The sequence below is a fragment of the Anas acuta genome, chromosome W (assembly GCF_963932015.1).
Source record: "Anas acuta chromosome W, bAnaAcu1.1, whole genome shotgun sequence".
NCBI classification, from domain to species: Eukaryota; Metazoa; Chordata; class Aves; order Anseriformes; family Anatidae; genus Anas; species Anas acuta.
In genome coordinates this window covers 18,872,215-18,896,395 of record NC_089016.1, presented here as the reverse complement: position 1 = coordinate 18,896,395, position 24,181 = coordinate 18,872,215, and the positions used below count along the sequence as shown (strand labels likewise).

Sequence of the window (24,181 nt, the reverse complement as noted above, 5' to 3'; positions counted from 1 at the left end):
AGCACATTCAGGAGGCATAACAACAAGACCATGCTGGTCTGAGTATCCCAAGGATATTCAGTATCTTGGAGAGCTATTGTAACAAGCTCGGAGGATAAGAGGGTGGTGAAGGAGGAAGGGAGAATGATCAAGGAGGATAAGGGGGTGATGAAGGAGAAAGGGAGAGTGATCCAGTAAGAAAAAATATCTTCCCCTTTCCCCTCCACAGATTGACTCCCTGATGAAAAAAGGCAACAGGTATAATTGCTAATAGTTTCCAAGATACAGTTTCCAAAGTATAGAGTCAACGATGTTACTGAGTACAAATACCAAGTTAGAGTCATGACCAGATATCTCATCGTCTCATAAGCCACTGTTACAACACACAGTACCATAATGATCTGAAACCAGGGCCCGGAGAGGATAAACAACACGACAGAGAGCACATACGGAAAATAATGTGCTATAGTACTCAATTTGGAAAACAGGCGCAGCAGAGTTGAGATTAAAGCAATCAGCATTATGACAAGTGACTATTAAGCAGGTCTAATACTTACACCAATTTTAGTTTAACACACTCTGGTCAGATCTGTTGTTAGCTCAACCTTTCGTGCCCCACGTTGGGCACCAAAAAGGCTGTCGTGTTTTAACCCGGCCGGCAGCTAAACAACACACAGCCATTCACTCACCCTCCCCCCTCCCTCTCTGGGATGGGGGAGAGGAATGGAAAGTGAAGCCCGTAAGTTGAGATAAAGACAGTTTAATAAGACAGGAAAATAATAATAACAATAATAATAATAATAATTCAATGATGATAATAGTACTACTACTAATAATGTGTAGAAACAAGTGATGCAAGATGCAACTGCTCACCACCCGCTGACCGATGCCCAGCCTAACCCCGAGCAGTCTGGCCCCCTCCCCCGGCTAGTCACCCCTATATATTGTTTAGCATGACGTCAGATGGTATGGAATACCCCTTTGGCTAGTTTGGGTCACCTGTCCTGGGTCTGTCCCCTCCCAGCTCTTACTGCACCCCCAGCCTGCCCATTGGCAGGACAGAGCAAGAAGCTGAGACGTCCTTGGCTTGGTATAAGCACTGCTCTGCAACAATTAAAACATCGAGGTTTTATCAGCACCCTTCTCATCCTAAGCCAAAACATAGCACCCTACCAGCTACTAGGAAGAAAATTAACTCTGTTCTAACTGAAACCAGGACATTGAGCCAGCTGGGCTTTCTGTTGAGAGACTCGATATCCATTTAAACCCAGAAAATTTAGAAGACTTATAGTCCATTGAATACAACTCTCTTTAGTCTCGGTAGCTATTAAGAAATCATCTACATATTGTAACAAAGCCCCTTCAGTGTCCGGAGGTATTCAAGTTTCAAGTTCGTTTGCTAATTGGTTTCCAAAAATAGTGTGGCTATTCTTGAATCCTTGAGGTAGTACTGTCCATGTAAGCTGCATCTTTCTGCCTGAGTCAGGGTTTTCCCATTCAAAGGCAAATAAGTTTTGGCTTTCTGCGGCTAAGGATAGGCAGAAGAAGGAGTCTTTTAAATCCAGTACGGTAAACCAGGCTTGACTATTCTTTAATTTAGTCAGCAAAGTATAAGGGTTTGCCACTACTGGATGTATATCCTCGGAAATTTTATTTATGGCCCTCAGATCCTGAACTAGCCTATATCTTTTTCCATCTGCCTTTTTAATTGGCAATATGGGTGTATTGTATTCTGATTCGCATTCAATCAATAATCCATACTGTAGAAATTTATCAATTATCTCTTTAATTCCTTTCCTGTCTTCTATCCTCAAAGGATATTGCTTAACCTTAACGGTTTTCTCTCCTGGCTTTAATTTAATAATTATTAGGGTCACATTTTTAGCTCTTCCAGGGACCTAAGTGGCCCAAACTCCTGGATATACTTGATCTGTGATCTCTAAGGGTATTTCACTTTTAGGGTCAGTTTGTATTAGTGCCAGGCTCAACACATTTATTAGTTGTTCTTCTCCTATCCTTAATTCCATTTTCCCTTTTTCAAAGAAAATTTCTGCTTCTAATTCTTCTAACAAATCTCAACCTAATAGAGATTTTGGAGATCCAGGTATGGTAGCTTGGCAGACACATAACCACAATGTGATTATATGAAGGTGCTTTATTCAGCGCTGGAAACCAGGGGCAGGTGCCCAAATCTGGCTTCAAATCCCGTTACATCCCGACCGCAAATTTATATTCTTGTAGATACATTAATTCATACATATTCATTCTTTACCGAAAGGGTTGTTAGGCATTGGAACAGGCTGCCCAGGGAAGTGGTGGAGTCACCATCCCTGGAAGTCTTTAAAAGACGTTTAGATGTAGAGCTTAGGGATATGGTTTAGTGGGGACTGTTAGCGTTAGGTCAGAGGTTGGACTCGATGATCCTGAGGTCTCTTCCAACCTAGAAATTCTGTGATTCTGTGATTTCGAGTTGCAACATCAGCCTCAATAACTCCTCCCTTGACTCCTTCCTACTTGCACATGCGCAGCACCATCTGGTGGTCTCTGGTGGTCTTTCTGGTGGTCTTCATGGTGAAGTAAAGAGTCTTCCTCTCGGTTGAACTATTCACCTTTCTTTTCTGTGCATGCTCTTTCCAACCCTCCATGTGTTTTGCCATCTTCCAAGTTCTTATCAAAGGTCGAGATGTACCTGTTCATCCTCAGGATCTTTCTGTGAAGAATCTCACGTCTCTTTATCAGATTAAGAGCTTATCGATAGTATTTGGCTATACCTGGGAAACACTACAACTCCTTAGGAAGAGATAGTGCAGGATACTAAAATGTGTGCTAATGCTAATATTTCTAACATTCCCCTAAAATATGTGCTAACGCCAGGAGATAGTGCAGAATACTAAGCACAGCATCGCTACTAGGTCAAGGGAGGTCATTGTCCGGCGTGGCTGACCAGGAACATTCTAATGGAGATTAGGCGGAAACAGAGAGTGTTTCGCTACTGGAAGGAGGGCCAGGTGTCATGGAAAGAATACAGGGATGCTGTTCGAGTTTGTAGGGAGAAAATTCGTGTGGCCAAAGCACACCTAGAGTTGAAGCTGGCTGTGTCTGTGAGAGAAAATAAAAAGGTTTTTTTTAGATATGTGAATGGAAAAAGGAGAACTAAAGAATACATTGGGCCGCTCCTTGATAGGGAAGGTCTCCTCACAGACAGTGACATAGGCAAAGCAGAGACACTTAACGCCTTCTTTGCCTCTGTCTTCAATGCCGATGATGGGCTTCGGGACCCAGGGTGCCCTGAGCTGGAGGACCGGGACGGTGGGGATGACAAACTCCCAACCGACCCTGAACGTGTGCGGGATTTGCTACTCCACCTGGATCCCTACAAGTCCATGGGTCCGGATGGGATTCATCCCCGGGTGCTGAAAGAGCTGGCGGACGTCATCGCGGAACCTCTCTCAATTATTTTTCAACGATCCTGGGAATCTGGAGAGGTCCTGGTAGACTGGAAGCTGGCAAATGTTGTGCCGATTTTCAAGAAGGGTCAGAAAGAAGACCCTAGCAATTACAGGCCTGTCAGTCTCACGTCAGTGCCTGGTAAAATCATGGAGAAGATGGTTCTCGAACTTATTGAGGCGCACCTGGGGAACAAAGCAGTCATTGGTCCCAGCCAGCATGGGTTTGTGAAGGGTAGGTCCTGCCTAACTAACCTGATTTCCTTTTATGATAAGATCACCCGTATGGTGGACCAAGGGAAACCAGCTGATGTGATTTTTTTGGACTTCAGCAAGGCTTTTGACACGGTTTCCAATAGGATCCTACTGGACAAAATGTCCACCATACAGCTAAATAAAAACATCATACGATGGGTGAGCAATCGGCTAACAGGCAGGGCCCAAAGGGTTATGATAAATGGGGTTGCGTCAGGCTGGCGGGCGGTCACCAGTGGGGTCCCTCAAGGCTCCATTTTAGGGCCGGTACTTTTCAATATTTTTATAAACGATCTGGATGTAGGAATAGAAGGTATTTTGAGCAAGTTTGCTGATGACACCAAACTTGGAGGAGTTGTGGACTCGAATGAGGGTGGAAAGGCCTTGCAGAAGGATCTGGATAGGTTGGAGAGATGGGCAATCACCAACCGCATGAAGTTCAATAAGAGCAAGTGCCAGGTCCTGCACCTGGGACGGGGCAACCCTGGCTGCACGTACAGACTGGGCGATGAGACGCTGGAGAGCAGCCTAGAAGAGAGGGATCTGGGGGTCGTGGTAGACAGCAAGTTGAATATGAGCCAGCAGTGTGCCCTGGCAGCCAGGAGGGCCAACCGTGTCCTGGGGTGCATCAAGCACGGCATCGCTAGTAGGTCAAGGGAGGTGATTGTCCCGCTCTACTCTGCGCTGGTGCGGCCTCACCTCAAGTACTGTGTGCAGTTCTGGGCACCACAGTATAAAAAGGACATGAAACTGTTGGAGAGTGTCCAGAGGAGGGCTACGAAGATAGTGAAAGGCCTGGAGGGGAAGACGTACGAGGAACGGCTGAGGGCACTGGGCCTGTTCAGCCTGGAGAAGAGGAGGCTGAGGGGAGACCTCATCGCAGTCTACAACTTCCTCGTAAGGGGGTGTCAAGAGGCAGGAGACCTTTTCTCCATTAACACCGGTGACAGGACCCGCGGGAACGGGGTTAAGCTGAGGCAGGGGAAATTTAGGCTTGACATCAGGAGGGGGTTCTTCACAGAGAGGGTGGTTGCACACTGGAACAGGCTCCCCAGGGATGTAGTCACTGCACCGAGCCTGTCTGAATTTAAGAAGAGATTGGACTGTGCACTTAGTCACATGGTCTGAACTTTTGGGTAGACCTGTGCGGTGTCAAGAGTTGGACTTGATGATCCTTAAGGGTCCCTTCCAACTCAGGATATTCTATGATTCTATGATTCTATGACTAAAATATGTGCTAATGCCAACAGGTAGATATAAAAATCTATGTATACCCATTTGTTTTCACAATTTATATTTCAATGGTTTTAAGAAAAAGGTTTTTTCTTGTTGGCCAGTGGCTCCCATCACAGTCACAAAGTCTTTACCTTCTGGTATTAGTTTCTGGTTCAGCACTGAATAAGAAGCTCCTGTGTCTATTAAAAATTCCATCTCCTGTTCCAATTTCCCTAGCTTAATTTTAACCAGTGCATCTGCTAGGTTGAATTCCCCTGGTCTGCCTCATTTGTCAGGAGAAATATTAGCTACTACAGGTCGAGCCCCCCTCAGTTTCAGACACTGTCCTTTCCAATGACCCATTTCCTTACAATAGGCACACTGATCTGATCTTAAGGGCTCTTGAAGTCCTCCCCGTCTTCCAGCTCCCCTACGCCTAACTCGAAAGGGTTCTTCTTGTTTCCTCAATGCAGCTACGGTTGCTGCGGCAATAGTTTGTCCTAATTTCTGTCTTTCGTCCCCTTCCCAGTTTCTAAATACTCTCCAAGCCTCTTCCACCAACCTTTCCAAATCTCTTATAGCTGGTCCCTTCATTTTCTGAAGTTTCAGTCTTATATCCTCAGCAGACTGTCCTAGGAATAGTGAGACCAACTGTAGTTTACCCTCCTCAGATGAGGGATCTAAGGTGGTGTATTTTTGCATAGCTGTTCTTAAACGGTCAAGAAATTCCGTGGGTGTCTCAGATTGTCCCTGTTTTATTGTATATAATCTTGACCAATTAACCGATTTTGGTATTGCATTTTCCAAAGCAATTCTTATCCATTCCTGGTATCTTTTTAACAATCGATATTCACTGTCATCATTATAGTCCCAATCAGGGTCCATTCTAGGCACGTGAACTTCCACTGTGCCTGGTAAAGCTCCCGTTACTATTTGAATCTGTACTTGTGTCCAAGTTTTAATTACTAGTTGTTTTTCTGTCTCGGATAATGCAGCCAGCATTATATCTATATCCTTCCAATCTGGATCTAAGTTCTTCACAATTAGCTCAAATCTTTTAGCCACTGCCTCCGGATCATCTCGGTACCCTTTTACTGCTTCCTTCCAGGAATCTAAATCATTTGTTGTAAAGGGCACCTTTATTCTGACAGGCCCGTTACTTCCCATAGCTTGCCGCAAAGGGGCTTGAATTACTGGCTTTACTTTACTCCTTGTACAAGTAGTTATCGGAGTAAATTCCTTTTGATCTAAATCATCTCTTGTTCCTTCAGCTCCTGTTTCCTTGCCTACACCGCCATCTACAGGCGGTATAGGCGAAACAAAATCCTCCATTCTTTCCTCTGGTTCATTTAATTTTAAACATCTCTGTCCAATACTACACGCCGAACAACACCTCTTCAATTTCCCAGCACCATCCTTCCTCATGTCTTTTTCCATTACCAATATTAAGGGATCTTGTGGTGCTAGGTTAATTCCGCACTCTTTTTGTCACTCTGGGTGATTTCTCAGAGTGAAAAACATATCAGCATACATTACCTCATCCCATTTTCCTTCTCTCCATAGGAAGAACATTAACTGTAGCAAAGTATTATAAAGGTCCATTTAGGGGCCACATTTCTCCACATTCCAGCTTATAAAGCGACCACCACTGATTACAATGTTTTATCAATGTTTTCCTGTTCACACTTTTAAAAACTGTTGATTTTTGCAAAACCTTTCTCTAAGGTGTAATTTGGTAGATTTCTTCTTCTTCTTCTTTGCTTTCTTTGCTTTCCATCTCCTCATTGTCTCCTTATCTGAGTAAGGTGGTAGCTCCATGGTCATTTGTTTCAATAGTGCTGTTTCAGTTAATCACTGTACTAGTCCTCTTACACAGGGGATAATGCAACAACCAATGGCTGTCAAAACTCCTACAACTATGATCAATGTTGTAAATATGCCTATTTTTTCTCCCAATTCACTGGCAAGGGTGGTAAGCCCTTGCAATGTTCTTGTTACCGAGCCAACTGGGACACTATTGTTGGGTATAAGTGCAACAATGGTTGCTCAGTATTACACACACAAACACACCTCCTTCCTCTGCGAGCATCATATCTAATGCTATCCTGTTTTCCCAAGCCATTTTGCTGATGGCATCTAGTTGTTCAGCGATTCCTCTCATCGCATCCTTGGTATAATTGATGAATCTCTGCTGATTATAATAGAAATAATTAATCCAATCCGCATTTTTATTGATTGTTACCCACCAGAACAGTGACTCAAACCCTGCAGCAATTTGATTTCTGGCTTTATGTTCATCTGGAACTCCTCTAGGTACCCCAATAGAATCTATGTATACTCTATCATCAAATGATATTCCTAAGCCTCTTTTAGTTCTTCTGGGTATTTGTGATGTTTCTCTTTCAAATGCCAGGGTGAAGGGTATAGCTAATTGAACAAGTGCACAAGTGCCTCCCCAATTAGATGGTAGGGTGGACCGTAAAATCTTCCCTCCACCGTACCACCAGAGATCTGCCCTGGGGATCTCTAGTCTTGAGCAGTTTCCTATCAAGTCCTTGGTAGCACAAGGCAAATTCTCCCAGATGCCAGGTAGCACTCACACCCTGCCGTGAGAGGCAAGCTGTATGGTTACCTATAGCTGTAGAGAATGCAGGGGGAACCTTGATATTGTTATCATGCAAGAAACAGCAAAGAGAGACTTACAGGCCTCATTTCCCCAGGCAGTCTTTTCTTGGTACAATGCAATCATATATCGCATCCCTTGGGGGTCTTTGGTCCACCCCCATGGGAAGGGCACTATCTGGGCAATCGGTCATCCTGAGGCACAAGCATAGCAGTAGCTACGGTTGAGACTCTGGACGGTATATTTGACCCATTCTATCCAGGCATTCACATCCCCATACCTTGTTTGAACTGACACATTTCAGAGGGCCTCCTGTTTTCTCTCCTGTTTTCTCCTTGAGTTTCTCCCTTTCTCTGATGGCAATAGAGGATTGTTTCCATACAGCTGTTCTCAATCTGGCTGTTGGGTCTCTCTCAGTTATTTGTTCTCTCTGCTCAATTGTCATTGGGCATTTAAATCTCCACAAGCTAACACCTCACAAACATCAAACGTGACAGAATGTGGTACATAACCCTCTGTCACAGTCACCCATATTTTGATGGGGTATCCCGTTTTTGCTATTATCTGGTCATGCCTTTTCCAAGTTGCCAATTGACCGAGGCCTTCTCTGAGGCCTAGAATCACTAAAAACAAAATTAGTAATCTATTTTTCCCTGTCATTATTTTTAAACCTTAGGTTTCCAAATAATTATCGATACAAAAAATAAGATGTACACTACTACTATAACAACCCCCCCTTGGGAGCACTGCAATTCACTATAGGTCTGTTCTTTCTCTCAATCACAAGTCACAATTGTTAGTTACCTGTGAAAATAAAAGGTTAGTTTACAATTGTAAGCTCTTATCCTGCTCAGAGTCCACTATGAGATTTTTCTCTTCAATTTCAACTTCCAACAAGTCTTTCGTAGGAACAGCTTCCCAGGTACTAGGGTCGACGGATGCCTTCACTCGAGTATAGTGAGTCCAACCTTTTTCCACAGTTCTTATGGCTGTTTCAGTGGTTAGTAATTGTCCTTCCCATTCAGGCCGGAGTTGACTCTTTCCAGGTCCAAATCAGGACCCGGTTTCCTGGGTGATGGTGGTGAATGGGGAATTCCAAAGGTGGGGTTTGAGCCAACAACCCACAGGTCCTGAGAGATGACAAAGAAGAGGACAACCCCAGAATACAGTTCTTAAGAAAACTCTCTTGTTTTGAATTGTGGTATCTCATCCCTTCTGCCCAGATAGGGCAATCTGAACAGCATCTCATATGGTGAAATTCCTATATCCTTTCTTGGTGCTGTTTAAACCTGTAGGAGTAAGCATTTTACCCAAGGAAGTTGGGTTTCTAACACTAGTTTAGTTAATTGCTTCTTTAATGTCTGATTCATTAGCTCCACCTTCCCAGAAGAGGAGGGGTGCCAGGGGCTGTGAAAATCCCACTCAATCTCTAAGGCCTGCTTTAACCTTTGCAGTAAAGCTTTACACCCATCCAGTCACGTGGTCAATTAGGACAAACAAGTAACTCAGTAAAGTTTACCTGTATACTTTGGAAAGGTCAAACCCCTGGCTCCCGTCCTCTTCTAGATGGGTTACAGAAGACCTTTTTATTTACCTTTTGACATATGGTACATCCTCTGCATATGTGCTTCCCTAAAGTGTATATTCCTACACAGACATACTTTCTTAGCACAACATCACACGTTGCTTGCACCTCCCAATGACTCTTTTGATGTAAAACAGTTAATATTTGCCTCATTATCACTTTATTCAGCATTTCTCTCCCATCAGGGAGTATCCATTTTCCTTCAGACTTCATGGCTCCTGATTCCTTAAAAAATCTTTCTTTTAAAACTTTTTAGTTCTTTCTTAATTTTCAACAATTCCCTGAATCCTCTCTGCATTTATTCTTTGTTTTCCTTCAGACATTAGATGCCTTAAATACCTGACCTCTCTTTCTCCATATTGTAATTTATTTTTCAATACTCCCAAGCCCTGCTTTCCCAGAAAGTTGAATAGCTTGTTAGTAGCTTTCATCACAACTCTTTTCTCCTGTCCTGACAATAGAAAACAATCCACATATTTGTTAACATTAATACCTCCTTGGGAGGTTGTAATTGCTCCAAAATCTTTTTTTTTTTTTTTTTAGAACTTACCCAAATAGATAGGTGGCCCTCTAAACCCCTGAGGTAAAATTGTCCACCTATACTGTCGCTTCCACCCCCATTTCAGGGTCTTTCCAGTCAGAGGTGAATACACATGTATGTTTGCTCTCAGGGTCAGATAGCACTCCATTAATAACACTGATATTCCAGTCTAACAATTTACTATTTGAATGCCCAATTTAATCATTAAATCCCTTCCCAACAAGTTAGTCCCTGCCTTGGGTACATACAATAATTACCCAGTGATCATTTTATCCCCTGGTCTCAGCTTGGTATCCCCCAAAAGTGGCACTGTTATCCCAGCCCCTTCTGCCCCCATCACTTTTTAGGGTTTCATTAGTCAATTTAATCCCTGATACTTTACAAGTCAGTAATGACCTAGCTGTTCCCCAGTGTATTGGGTTTGATGGCAAAGTTTGGGGGGAGTGAGAGGTGTGGGGGTGGGAAACTGCAGTGGCAGCCCCCGTGAGAAAAACCCAGAAGCCTCCCCGTGGCAGGTAAGGGACAATTTCATCTGGCCCCTAAGGGGCCCACTGCTGCCCAGAGCCAAGCCATGAGCAACACAGTCGATGCCTCTGTGAGAGCACATCCACGAAAACAAACAAACAAAGAAACAAACAAAAGCCTGCTGCTCAACAGCAGTTGGGAGAGCGAGAACCCCCCCCCCGCAGACACCAAAGTCAGTTCAGAAGGAGGCGGAGGAGGTGCTCCAGGCGCTGGAGCCGAAGCCCCCCTGTGGCCGCCGGAGAGGCCCCTGGTGGAGCAGGCAGTTCCCCCCCACCGTCCCCCTCCCCGATGTTTGGGAAACTGACCAAACACCACAGCAAATATGCAAATATACCAAAACTTCTAGACTGTTACTTAGATAATGCCTACATCCCCTTTCCCTGCTCATTCAACTTCAAACAGCTCTGTTAAATACTACATGCCACACCTTTAACACCTTCAGCAACCCTTTTAGCACTTCCTTTATCTTTCTCCAGCCTGTACTTTTCTAATACCAGCACCAAAGGCTCAGTCAGGGTCCAACTTAATTCCATACCTTTTCCCTCCAAGATACCGAAACAACATATCAATATAGTATATTTCATCCCATTTTCCTTCTTTCCTCCTTCTTCCACTCCAGATATTCCTATTCGAAGTGGCCAGCCTGGCCACACTTAAAACATCTTATCAAAGCCTGTCTCTGCTAGGACTCGGGCCACAACACAGGCAGCCTTCTTTGCCTGCCATTCCTTCATCTCTCTTCCTCTTCTTTCCATCCTGGCCCTGACTCCCCCTGAAGATTTTCTTCATCTTTCTCCAACCCTCTGCCTCACTACCCGCTGCACTGTCAATACCATTAATTTCACTCTTCTTATCTCCCCTCCAGACACACACCTCCAGGGCCTCCCGCAGGAGGGTCCCCCAGTGACTGTTCACTACATCCCCCCACCTTCTGAAGCATTTTCTGCATATTTTGCCAGGCTTTAATCACACAATGAACTTTCAAGAGCCCTTGGGATACTGGGTCCTCAGGTCTCATCCCCAAGTACTTTCTCATTCTGACCCCAAGTCTCTCATATGATTTCTGTGTTGCACACTATTATTATTCCAGCCAGGATTGGCAAGTGGATATTTCTGCCCTGCTGGTATTACCCCTGGTCCTGGAAGATGAGCTCTTTCCCATTCTTGTATAGCAGCTCTCCTCCTGATCATTCCCATTTCTTTCCCTGTAAACAACATACTTATAGACATAATTCCCTCCCCCAAGAGTATAAATCAGGTCGTAGGAACTGGTCTAATTGTTCAACTAGGCTGTTGGGGTCCTCAAATAAAGACTTCCTCTCCTTCTTAAAAGTCCTAACCTCTCTGCTGGTAAGGAGGGGGGGGTAGTTCACCTAAGAGGATACACAGTTAGTGTTAGTACTGTTAGTATCAGGGAAGGCAAAATTCTCAATATCTCTTCTACCTTGTTCTAATTCTTGCCAGAGCCTAGAGTATGATCCTTCTTTAGGGACAGTGTTAATTACAGTCCCTGTCTCCCTTCCTGGAGTGACTGCTGCTGTCACCAGTTCAATATTAAGATTATAGGGAGCATAACTTGGCTCCTTCTCTGAAAAAGGAATCTTCTTGTTTACACATAAATTTAAAGCCTGAATTTTCATCAGACCCATATTTTGGCCAAAATACTGCTGTTTCCTTAATTGGTTCTTTTGTCCAGACTGATACACAGTATTTAACCCCCCTTTTTTTTTTTAATTATTTTTCTTTTACAATCCCCCTAATTTTGGGATTATGTTTCCAATTTCTTATCATTCTTCAGGAAGAACTATTAGTAGGCACTCCCCCAGGGATATCTCCCTGTCCCCTGGAACTCATATCTTCCCATTTTTCCTAACCCTCGCCCGTATGTGCTACAGAAATTTCCCTTCTGCAGTGTACCACACACCAACGTACTGAAAGATGGGGGTGTACTGCCAAGCACTTCCCCGTGCCAGCGTTACCGCACACCTATGAGTTTACCAGATTCCCTGGAACTCGTACTTCCCATCTTTCCTAACCCTCGCCAGTATGTGCTACAGAATTTTCCCTTCTGCAGTGTACCACACACCAACGTACTGAAAGATGGGGGTGTACCGCCAAGCACTTCCCTGTGCCAGCGTTACCGCACACCTGAGTTTACCAGATTCCCTGGTGTACTTCCAAGCACCTCCCCGTGCAAGGATTACCGTACACCAGATTCCCCTGGTGTAGTGCCAGCACTTCCCCGTGCAAGGGCTTACCATACACCAGATACCCGACCCCCAAGGCAATACTTAATATTTCTTACCTTGGTCTGTGCACAGAGTTACCGGATCGATTCTTAAAAACCCAGAGTGCCTACCTTCTTCCTTTCCCCACTACTTCACAGATCCTGCCTCTTTAACCAGTCTCGGGCCCTCTGTCAGCTTTCCGCAGAACCGCCACCGTCGATGCACAGGACCGCTGAAATCAGCGGGGCATGCCTTCCTGCTGCTGCGGCGGTGGAGCTCCCCAGTAGGTGACTGGATCCCGGATGAGCCCCCAAATTGTGAGAAACACTCTGTACCCAATAACTTAGGCTCAGGCAAGGATCTCAGTGGAGTAGCAATTTATTCTCGATTGCAATGGCGGGCGCCCCACAAGCAGGAGAGAGCGCATCTACTAGTTCCAAAACACAGTTTATATACTTTTTGATGGCAGGACCCTCCCCTGTTTCCTCACTGAGTGGGTAATCCAGGTTCACAATCTATCTGATGCTTCACAAACAATGCATGGCCTTCAGTTGCCGGCCTGCTAAATTTCAAATTTCTTTTGACATTTTTACTGCTTGAAGTGGTAATGTTTCTTCACTTATCTGACTTGACTTGACACCGTGATTTTCACCTAATTGTCCTAAGGAGTCTGGTTGTCTGCATTTTGCAAGGTCGCCTGCTAAACTTTCTTATCACTGTAAGCATATCTCAGTACCACATTCCCTCCTTCTAAACAATGTAACTCTGCAAAAACAACATTTCTATTTCCACACAAATTTCTTACATAGGGCACATTGCACCTTACCTAGCCGGGGCTGTTCCTGTCTGGGCCACCTTTTTCCTTCTTCCTTAATAACTGCTATCAGCCTCTTCCGCATGTTTAACTGAGGAAGATAAAAGGTTTCTCTCCTTGCATGCACCACACCAAAGGCATATTTCAAATCTGTCCAAATGTTTGCCAGCTCAAAAGCTCTTATCAAGGCAATGATTTCCACCTGTTGGGCTGATGTTTGTTACTGCTGTTGTGGTTTAACTGGGCCGGCAGCTAAGCACCACACAGCCATTTGCTCACCCCTCCCCTCCCTCTCTGGGATGGGGGAGAGAAACGGGAAAGTGAAGCCTGTGAGTTGAGATGAAGACAGTTTATTAAGACAGAAAAATAATAATAACAATAATAATAATAACACCAACAATAATAACAATAATGATGATAATACTACTACTAATAATAATGTGTACGAAACAAGTGATGCACAATGCAATTGCTCACCACCCGATGACCGATGCCCAGCCTATCCCCGAGCAGCCAGCCCCCCACCTTGGCTAGCCACCCCTATATATTATTTAGCATGACGTCAGATGGGATGAAATACCCCTTTGGCCAGTTTGGGTCAGCTGTCCTGGGTCTGTCCCCTCCCAGCTCTTGCTGCACCCCCAGCCTGCCCGCTGGCAGGACAGAGTGAGAAGCTGAAAGGTCCTTATCTTGGTGTAAGCACTGCTCTGCAACAATTAAAACATCAGCATGTTATCAGCACTCTTCTCATCCTAATCCAAAACATAGCACCCTACCAGCTACTAGGAGGAAAATTAACTCTGTCCTAACTGAAACCAGAACAACCGCATAGCCTGTGAGACGAAATCCTTGATGGACTGATGGACGAAGCTGCTGCCATCTGTATACCAATCTTCCACATCTTCTAGGGATGTATCCTTTAAGTCTGGTCAGCTAGAGTATACAGTGTCTGTGGTCTTGATGCAGTCATGACTAAGGAAAGAGGCTGGGTTCACAGAATTAGTGCTGAAAAACCTTACTAAGTCCATTATACCCATTCCTATTTTTCTTCAGTAGCTATCATTTGTGTATTGCTACAGTGTCCCCTTTTCCTGAAGGGGTCTTTCAAGCTTCAAGATCACAGGCTAATTGTTTCCTGAATATGGTGGGGCTATTCTTGAACCCCTGTGGTAACACAGTCCAAGTAAGCTGAGGTTTTCATCCTCTATTAGGATTTTCCCATTCAAAGGCAAAGAGTTTCTGGCTTTCAGTTGCCACAGACAGGCAGAAGAAGGCATCTTTTCAATTTATTTCCATTTTTCCTTGTTCAGAAGAAATTTTTGAATCCAATTTTTCCAGCAAGTCCCTTCCTCAGAAGGACCTTGGCAAATTGGGTAAGTATAAAATCATTTCTAAATCATTTTTCCCTATTTAAATTTCAAGGAAAAAAAAAAAAAAAAAAAAAAAAAAAAAAGCCTTTTCGTGTTTCCATGACAACTCACTCAGACCCATCATGGTCCCTCTGCCCCAGAGGGCTCACACCCGTGATTTTGAGATCTCAGCCTCGGGTTGAGGCAGAACTATTAACATTCCTACATCCTCTTTCCCTGCTCATTCAACTTCAAACAACTCTGTTAAATACTATATGCCACATCTTTAACACCTTCAACAACCCTTTTAACACTTCCTTTATCTTTCTCCAGCCTGTACTTTTCTCATGCCAACACCAAAGGTCAGTCAGGGGCCAATTTAATTCCATACCTTTTACCTCCAAGATGCTGAAACAACATATCAGTATACAACATTTCATCCTATTTTCCTTCTCTCCTCAAAACCAACATTAATTGCAAGATAGCGTTATAGTCGATTGATCCATAAAGTGGCTATTCACTTTATATAGTGGCCACCATTGATTGCAATACTTAATGAGAGTCCTCTTGCTTTCTATGCCCCCAGTTCTGACAGTACCCTTCCAATGTGCCAATATGCACCTAAGGGGGCTTTTCTTTAAAACATCTTTTTTCTGGGTATTACCTATTTCCTTGATTTCCCATTCCCTTTTATTTATTTATTTATTACTGTTCCTTATTAGTTCCTGTTCCTTGTTTCAATTTCCATGCAAACCTTTTTACTGCGGGTTTTTACTATCTTTTCCTAATCTTCTTCCCAAATGTCCCGATTCCCTGGGATTAAAATCTTCCTTCCACATACAAACTTTACTATTTCAGATTCTTAATGAGCCCCGATTCAAAAGGAATCACTCCTATATATCCATCTGTTGCCGACGGAAGGAAGACACAGACGCTCAATATGAGTGAACAGTGAACTTCAACTTTAATGGATAGCTCAGTCGCCTTTTATCTAGTTCGAACATAATCAACTCATACATATTGCAGAAACTAAGCTCAGGATTGGCTAACACTTCCCGGGCTTTTCAGTCTTTTCCTCCTTTTAGCTACCTGTCCCGCCTTAGGGACTTTCCCGATCGCCCAAGGGCATCGTGTCCTTGAGCCTGATTGGCTCTCAGCCAGCTGCGTAGGTGCCCAGGCTCATGTGAGTTGAGTACGGTACTTCACTAGCCCATTGTCTCCCAACTGCTCAACATCCACATGTCCTACTTCACTTAACCATTCCTCCACAATTCCCCCGTTTTTATTTTGCGCTACAAATACCCTCTCTGTGAGTTGCTCTAGTTTCTTAGTTAGGCAGCTAAAGATTATACGTGCAGCAACTATAATCAATATAACTATAAGTAGAAAACGAAGTCCCTCTTTAACTAAGAAAAACCATCCACCCATGTTCCCAAAAACAGATTTAAACCAACCTTCAAACCAACTATCTTGTACTACAATTTTTGCGTATGATCCCTTAACCATTTCAACGAAAGGATCAGATGCAGAAGCGAGGAATAGGCAAAATGAACTTTGTCCGGTTTGATTTGCCCAAGTAACCCACATATTGGTTTGAGGATCGATTTTGCTTAGGATGGCACTATTACGTCCAACCGTCATTGTCAAAGATAATGCAACCAGAATCCCTTGTGCCGTTAGATCAGCCATGGTTGCTGTTATTCGTACTTGATGACTTTTCTTCAATGGCTGGTTTAACACATCGACTAGGCACCCAGGTTGGCCCTGTAGGGGAAGAGATACACACATAACCTCGCCCCATATAAATCACATCAGCAGGCCCCAGCCATTGTCCCGTTTTCATATCTCGGTACAGTACTCTCATCCGCGTCCCACCGCGATTCCTTTTTCCGCGTCCCACCGCGATTCCGCGTCCCACCGCGATTCCCTTTTCCGCGTCCCACCGCGATTCCGTTTCCCGCGTCCCACCGCGATTCCGATTCCCACTCCCAAATTGTAATGACTACACGTTGGGCAAGCTTTTACTATCGCCTGCGCATCAGCTCTAGACAGTTTGTAAGCCCGCGCAAGTCCCTTAGCGTTCTGGTGAAAAATAGCATGAGCCTCCCGAGCTCTGCAAAAGGGTGACAGTGGTGCTTCAGCAGCTGTTGTGGCGAAAAAACAGTCTTTCAGATCCACAATCAATAAATGCCAACCCTCTGGTATCATAGCAGGATTAGGTAGACCAGGTTGCAGTGCTCCCATGGACTAGTCCGTGAGCATGTATTAGACTTTCCCGTTTTAGCGGCCACTGCTCAACCCACACAGGTTCATCAGTTTTCCATTTTAGTGGGATTGGGAAAGTCCAAGCAATGGTCATACCTATAAATGGTGGTCTGACGTAAGAGCAAGAATGTCTCTCCCTATCAGTGCTTGTACTCCATCTGGCAACGGTAAGACAGATACACTGCATTTTACAACTTTGTTACCTATTGTCCATTGTAGTACTGGTGATAGACGAGCAATAGTCATACCTCCTACTCCTGCTACAGTGATACTGGATTCGAATGTAGGCCAATGCGGTGGCCAAGTTTGCGCACTGATTATTGTCACATCTGCGCCAGTGTCCAACAATGCCTCAATTTGCAGTTTCTCATCCTTTAAACATACTGTGAAACCATAATCTGTATTTCCCCAAAATAGTCTTTATCTATAAGTCCAACCAATATTTGTAATCCATTCAAGGTAGCAGACGATCTTCCGATCAATAAAGCTCCCACAGGATCACCATTGACAATAACTGGTCCCATAACTCTTGTCCTTACCCTGGTGGGTTTAGAGTCCAATAGCGTTACATCTACTGCTGTTGCCAAGTCCAAGCCGAGGCTCCCTCTGGTGGCCGGTCGGAGGTAAACGGTGCCGTTCTGGCCGCTGTCGTAAATGCCGCTTTTTGTGTCGTCGCGGGGCGGTCCTTCCCACTGCTCCGGCCGTCCCCCGACGCACCATGCCGACAGGTCGCTGTGTTATGCGTATTGGATCGGCAGTTCTGACACCACACTGATTTCGTTTTGCACTCTCGTTTCATATGTCCCGTGATCCCACAGCGAAAACAACGTGGTCGCAGTGAAGACCCTCGGCTTAGGACGGTTTACAATCTATACCTAAAATGCTCCGCTTTTCTAAAAAGCATTTCTGGCAAATACAATCTATATCTAAAATGCTCCGCTTTTCTAAAAAGCATTTGAGCAAATAATACGCCGCTTGTCTTTCCATACCTTTATATACATCGGTTGCAGCCTTTGCAAAGACCTCGGCGGCGCTTTTCCGGCGGGACCCTATATAGGCTCATCCCGGGTGCGGGGACTCCCTTCCACCTTCCGAGCTGCAGACCTCGGCGACGCGCGATCGGCGGGATCCTCTCCCGGGTGCGGGGACTCCACGTCCCTTTCACCTTTCCGACGCGGGTGCGGGGATTCTTGTCCCTTCCACCTCCTGGGCTGTGTTGCAGGACCGGCTTCCCTTATTCTGTCCAACCATGGCCCAGGATCACTGCCAGCAGTGTCCAAATCCCGTTCAGACCGGTCCCTGTTCGGGCGCCAATTTGTTGCCGACAGAAGGAAGACACAGACGCTCAATATGAGTGAACAGTGAACTTCAATTTTAATGGATAGCTCAGTCGCCTTTTATCTAGTTCGAACATAATCAACTCATACATATTGCAGAAACTAAGCTCAGGATTGGCTAACACTTCCCGGGCTTTTCAGTCTTTTCCTCCTTCTTTTAGCTACCTGTCCCGCCTTAGGGACTTTCCCGATCGCCCAAGGGCATCGTGTCCTTGAGCCTGATTGGCTCTCAGCCAGCTGCGTAGGTGCCCAGGCTCATGTGAGTTGAGTACGGTACTTCACTAGCCCATTGTCTCCCAACTGCTCAACATCCACATGTCCTACTTCACTTAACCATTCCTCCACATCCATCAATATGGGAGTTTAAAAAGGTATTGAGGCCTAAGTAAATTCACACTCCCCGCAGTGCCTTCTGGTGGTGGTCATTGGGGGTCGTGGGGATGAAGGCTGATAACTCTTCTTCATCAACACTAGTTGACCCCCTGCCTTTATACAGACTCAGCTGCTCCTTGGCTCTTGTCCAAACCACAAGGTTGGTCTCAGCTGGTTTTTGAGACAGGTTCCCCATTTTTGTCAGGAAACATCCTCTGTGAGGGGCCCCAAGACTCCTTGTTTCAGTTAATTTTCACAGTAGTAAGCAAAGACACTCAGCAACATCTAAAACATTTTAAAGCGATTAAGCAAGCCCCCATTCTTCCATTCCTGGCATTAATAATGATTGTTTTATTTAGAAATCATTAATGCGATTAAGCAAGCTCCCATTCTTCTATCCCTTGCTTCAAGACTATCTTAAGAAACTGGCAGAAACTGGTCCTGCGGATGGACAAGAGCCAAGGAGCAACTGAGTCTGTGCAAAGACAAGAGGTCAACTAGCGGTGACGAGGAAGAGTCATCAATCTTCATCCCCACAACCCCCCGACAACTACCACCAGAATACACTGCACAAGCACAGATGGGAGTAGTTTATGGAAATGCGTTCTTTAACTAATTTTAATATGAAGCTAGGACAAGTTATGCATACATATAGGCACATTGTGAAACTTCATGCATATGTAACTCTTTACTGCATATAACCATGGCAAGTTGCTGCATCAGGCACGCACAACTTCGGTGGGCGCACCCCCCGTGCTGCCCAGCGCTGAATAAACATACCTACTTTACAGTCTTACTGATCATGGAGTCCATTTTCCACAAGTCACTGTCCTAAAGATGTAGTTTTGCAGGTGCTTCCGAGTGACCATCTTTTGTAGGGGCACCAGACTCATCCAAAATTGGTGCATCCAGAATTGTCGCATCAAAATCAGCCTGTCCAAAATCAGCACATCAAAATCTGCCCATCCAAAACCGGCCCATCCAAAACTGTCGGTCTCAATCGCAGAGGGCATAAGGAGGGCGCTGTGCTAGGACAAGGGGTAATGGGTATACATTGAACCACAGGAGGTTTTGTTGTCCCATGAGGAAGGACTTTACTTTGAAGGTGATAGAGCACTGGGACAAGTTGGCCAGAGAGGTTGTGGAGTCTCCTTCTCTGGAGATATTCCAAACCTGCCTGAATGCCATCCTGTGTAACATGCTCCGTGTGACCCTGCTGGGCAGGGGGTTGGACTGGGTGATCTCCAGAGATCCCTTCCAACCTCAGCCATTCTGTGAATGAGCCCTGGGCACCCCTTCTGGCAGCTCAAATTCATAATCACCTCTGTGAGAAAAATCTCAATAATTTTCTTCAGACAGGACCTTCTGTGAAGCTATTTTATTCGCGATTGCAATGGCGGACATCCTGCGATTGCAATGGCGGACATCCTGCAAGCAGGAGCACACAGTAAAAGTTTATCATAACCTTATATTCCCTATTACCTGACACCTGATTTCTCCCCTTTCCTCATTGGCTGAGTACTACAGGTTCACAACCTACTCGACACACTTCTATACCATATATGTACAATTTGATTTGACCAACTGTTAATTTCTCCTTTTCCTTTTTTTCCTTCTTCTCTCATGACTAGAGGGCCCATTATTTTTGTCTTTACTGATTTTGTACTGCTCATCCTGTTTTTCTTAGCTATCCTTATTTTGGGACAGTGGGACCTTCCCCTTATCTGCTTAACATACTCCCCACTGCTGTGCTGCACAATCACTTTTGAATATGCAAGGTTAATGGAATTTTCCAGTGCAAAAACACCTTTTATTGCAAAAACACAACTTTGTTTCTCACACCCCTGATCTCCCAAGCAGCTTTAGTCATGCCCTCCCACCAACTAAAACCAGCTCTGAGAACCTGGCTGGCTACCTCTGGTTCAACAGCCCAGCATCTCTATTTAAAGGAAAGGACGTGCTTCAGAGGCGACTCCTGAGAGACAGACAGTGGGTGGCACGCAGTTACGTACACATTAGGACACAGCAGTGAGGAACAGGCAATGCAGTTTTGGATGGCGTACAGAAAAGCATAACAACACAGGTGAAGGCAGTGAGCATCTGCCGCACATTTGCAAGAAAAGTGATAAATGGAAAGCAGCTCAAAGAACCACAACTGAAGGAATCAGCAGCCTGGAGGCATTATGAAAGAAGAGATTCTGAATATAATAGGAACAATATAATTAGTAAACTAAGCAGGGACACATTAGTGATCTGTAAATATTTGAATGAAGTAAATGGCACGAAGGGAGAAGACTTGTGATACATTAATGATTTTAATAGGGTGAAATTAAGAAAGGACATGTTTAAGCTGAGAACCAGGGTGGAAAGCTTTTGAAAGCTTTTTTTCCAACCATAGGCTGGAAAATTGTCTCCCTAAGAGAAGTGGTGAAAGAGCTTTATTGCCTGAGACTTTAAATGCCAGATTAGGAGAAATACCAGGGGGATCATTTTGGATTTTCAGAGAGATGGACTGAAAGATTAGGAAAGGAAGAAGAAAAGTGAGAGGTGGTACTGGCTCCAGGAATTTAGGGAGTACAGCCTAGCAACTCCTGTACACTCCTTTGGCTCCCTTTTATCACTTTTAGATTGCATCTGCCAAGAGTGAAATTATTTCAGCATTAGTTACCTCCACGAGGAAGCGATAAGAACTCCTCCACCGCAAAGAATGGCTGAGACATGGGAGTCTCAGTGGAGCACCTGTCGAAAGGCTCACCAGAGAAGCAGTGGAGGTTTGTTTAGCTATTGAAGGAGGCACAGCTTGAGCTTCCAGGGGATCTCAACATCCCCTTTGCAGCATCTGTGCTTCCCCAAAGACAATGGGAGAAAATTAGCTCAGCATTTGCCTGTGTTGTGACAATGTCTAGCAGACGCAGGAATGACCCTGTGCTGTGCTCCCCTGTCATAGTAAAAGCTGGCTGCCAAGCTGCTTGGCTAGTAAGTGTTTCCAGGCTGGTTTCCCTCGCTGGGTCTTGCAAGGAGAGCAGAGCTCCTCCGTACTTGCTCACTTCTTTTGTCGTCGTGTCCCATCCCCCGTCCCCCATCCCCCATCCCCCCCCCCAGGCAAAAGTTTCCCTCCAACTCCAGACCAGTAGAATGGTTTTTCAAGAACCCATCCCCGTGGGTCCAAGGGCAGCATCCATATGCACATTGTTAAACATCTTCTGCAGAAGGAATATATAAAAACTTCACCTTCTGAGTAACATTTAAAAAACGTCCATTTTCCAAGCTCAGCTGCAGGCTGCCAAGCATCTGAAATCACAAATGTGATGCCAAAACCCAGCCATGCCATCCTCTCTGCATTCCTGCTCCCTTGCAATGTCGCACCGTCTCCTCCACTTGCTGACCTTCAATCAGAGAGAATCATAGAATATCCCAAGTTGGAAGGGACCCATAAGGAACATCAAGTCCAACTCCTGGCACCGCACAGATCTACCCAAAATTTTACACCATGTGACTAAGTGCACAGTCCAATCGCTTTTTAAATTCAGACAGGCCTGGTGCAGTGACTACATCCCTGGGGAGCCTGTTCCAGTGTGCAACCACCCTCTCGGTGAAGAACCTCTTCCTGATGTCCAGCCTAAACATCCCAGGTGCCCAGAAGGTGCCCAGGACACCAGTACAAGGGTGGCAATGCCCAACACACCCCTAAAGGGCTCACCCATTCTCTGCCTACAGACCTCCTCTTCCAGGGAAGGAAGACAAACCTTCCTCGCTGCTGGGTTTTGCCAGACAATGTTGGCTAATTAGCAGCTGTGCTGCTTAATTAGCATTAAAGGCACATCTAGCATGGGGCTGTGAGATATATTCATCTGATTCGTGTCAGTATGGAACAGTGCTAGGGCCGCATGGTATGATGAATATGACCTTCTGTCTTACATACCCTTGTATAACCACAAGTCTAAGAAAAACAGAGTGGTTAATGTATATAGTTCTTGTATCTTGCAAAGGAATGTTTTAGCAATTCGTGTCAATAGAGAGCTTGAAGGGAAATGTATTTGTAGGCTTTTCCTTGAAGTCTCTGATATCTGGGGGGTTTCAGAATAACAGCTAACTATTATGACTATTGCATGGGACACTATGCAAGTCTCTGATATCTGGCCAGGAGATTAAGGAGACGGGGAGAGCTGAAGAACGACTAAAAGACAAAGCTTGCAGGGGATGCTGCACAAGTCTCTGACATACAGCCAAGTTGGACAAAGGAGAAGGACAAGAGGGAGGAAGACTATGAGCCTTCAGCACGAGACCCCCAGAGACTCCCAGAGGGACCACCAGAGACTGATACACATGCTCCAGTAGGAGGGTTTGGATTCCTTCCAGAAACTAATTATAATAACTCTGTTTTTTTTAGAAGTAGTAATGAATATGTATCAGCCTAGGAGCATAAAAATCAGCTGCTTGATGTAACGGGTGTGCGTCTAGGTGGAGCAGAGACTCCTGGCGCACCCAGCACTGTTTGCTTACCTCTATTCCTTTAATAAATTGTAAACTTTGATTATAGTCCTATTTTGAAGACTGAGCCATTTATTACAAATGGGGGCTCATCCGGGATGGCTTTGGTTCCTGAATTCTGATTTGATCTAGGAGAGGTGCCCCAACATTTGGTGGCTCCTGTTTGAGTCAGGTCAGGACTAATGCCATCTTGAACCTGAATAAAGGTAAGCAAAGAATTTGATTTTTTTATGAGCTCCCTTGCCAGCTGCAGCACTGTATTTTGTCCGTAATTCTGCGCGCGAAGATCCGAACGAAGACGACAGAGTCGTAAGAGTTTAAGGAGTATACCGTTTGGTTGGGTGGAATTCGGTTGCCTGTGTGTGTAAGAGTGTGACTGAGACGGAACTTAGTTCCGAAGTGAGTGTGGAGGTCTTCTAACCACTGTTCCAATATCCCGTGAGGGACTTGGCCGGTGAAGGACCAAAGCGATTCCTATAGGATTTGTGGGTGGGTGATGGGTCCTAAACCCCCTGCAAGACACTCTTACTAAGGTAATCAAGGGCTGTGGGAATTGCCATAGTAAAATTCCTAGATGGGTCAGACAGAATTGAAGACCAAGAACCAGAAGAAAGGGAGCAAATCATCAGAAAGTCCATTAGGAATAATGATTAGAAATTGGAACAATAGGGGCCCCAGAAAATGAAAGAGTAAATTAAAAATGGTCCATTATTATATGACAGAATGACCAAAAGAACCCTTAAGACCCCATGTATTTTGGCCGATATTTGGGTTCACAGAGGACTGGGTCTGTCAGGCTTTGAACATTAATGTTAATTGTAGAATACCCGTGGATCCGGAAGAGAGCAAGTATGCTGCAGCTGAAACATTGGAATTAGAAATTAGAGAGCAATTGATTAAGAATGAATATGTGCTACATTTGCAATGTACTGTGCCTGTGCTGTGCTTAGACCTCCAGATAACCGGAGCCCCTTGAACACCGAGAACCAGATCAAAACAACCTCATGAATCAGACTTTAACCAAGGGGTCTGAGATAAGGAGGACTGTTCACAAAGGGACAGGTTATGCATATGTATAGGAGTGTTGGGAAACTTCATGTATATGTAACTCTTTACTAGATATAACCAGAGCAAGCTGCCACGTTAGGCGCGCATG

At 44.9% G+C, this 24,181-nt stretch overlaps 2 protein-coding genes across 2 annotated transcripts in view; one reads left to right on the top strand and one right to left on the bottom strand.

Annotated features, from left to right (window-relative positions):
* LOC137847016 (uncharacterized) overlaps window positions 1-24,181 on the top strand; it is a 257,368-nt gene that overhangs the window by 4,026 nt on the left and 229,161 nt on the right. The window lies entirely within an intron of this gene.
* Window positions 1-24,181, bottom strand: part of LOC137847037 (uncharacterized) — a 222,527-nt gene that overhangs the window by 37,206 nt on the left and 161,140 nt on the right. The gene's annotated exons all lie outside the window — the stretch shown is intronic.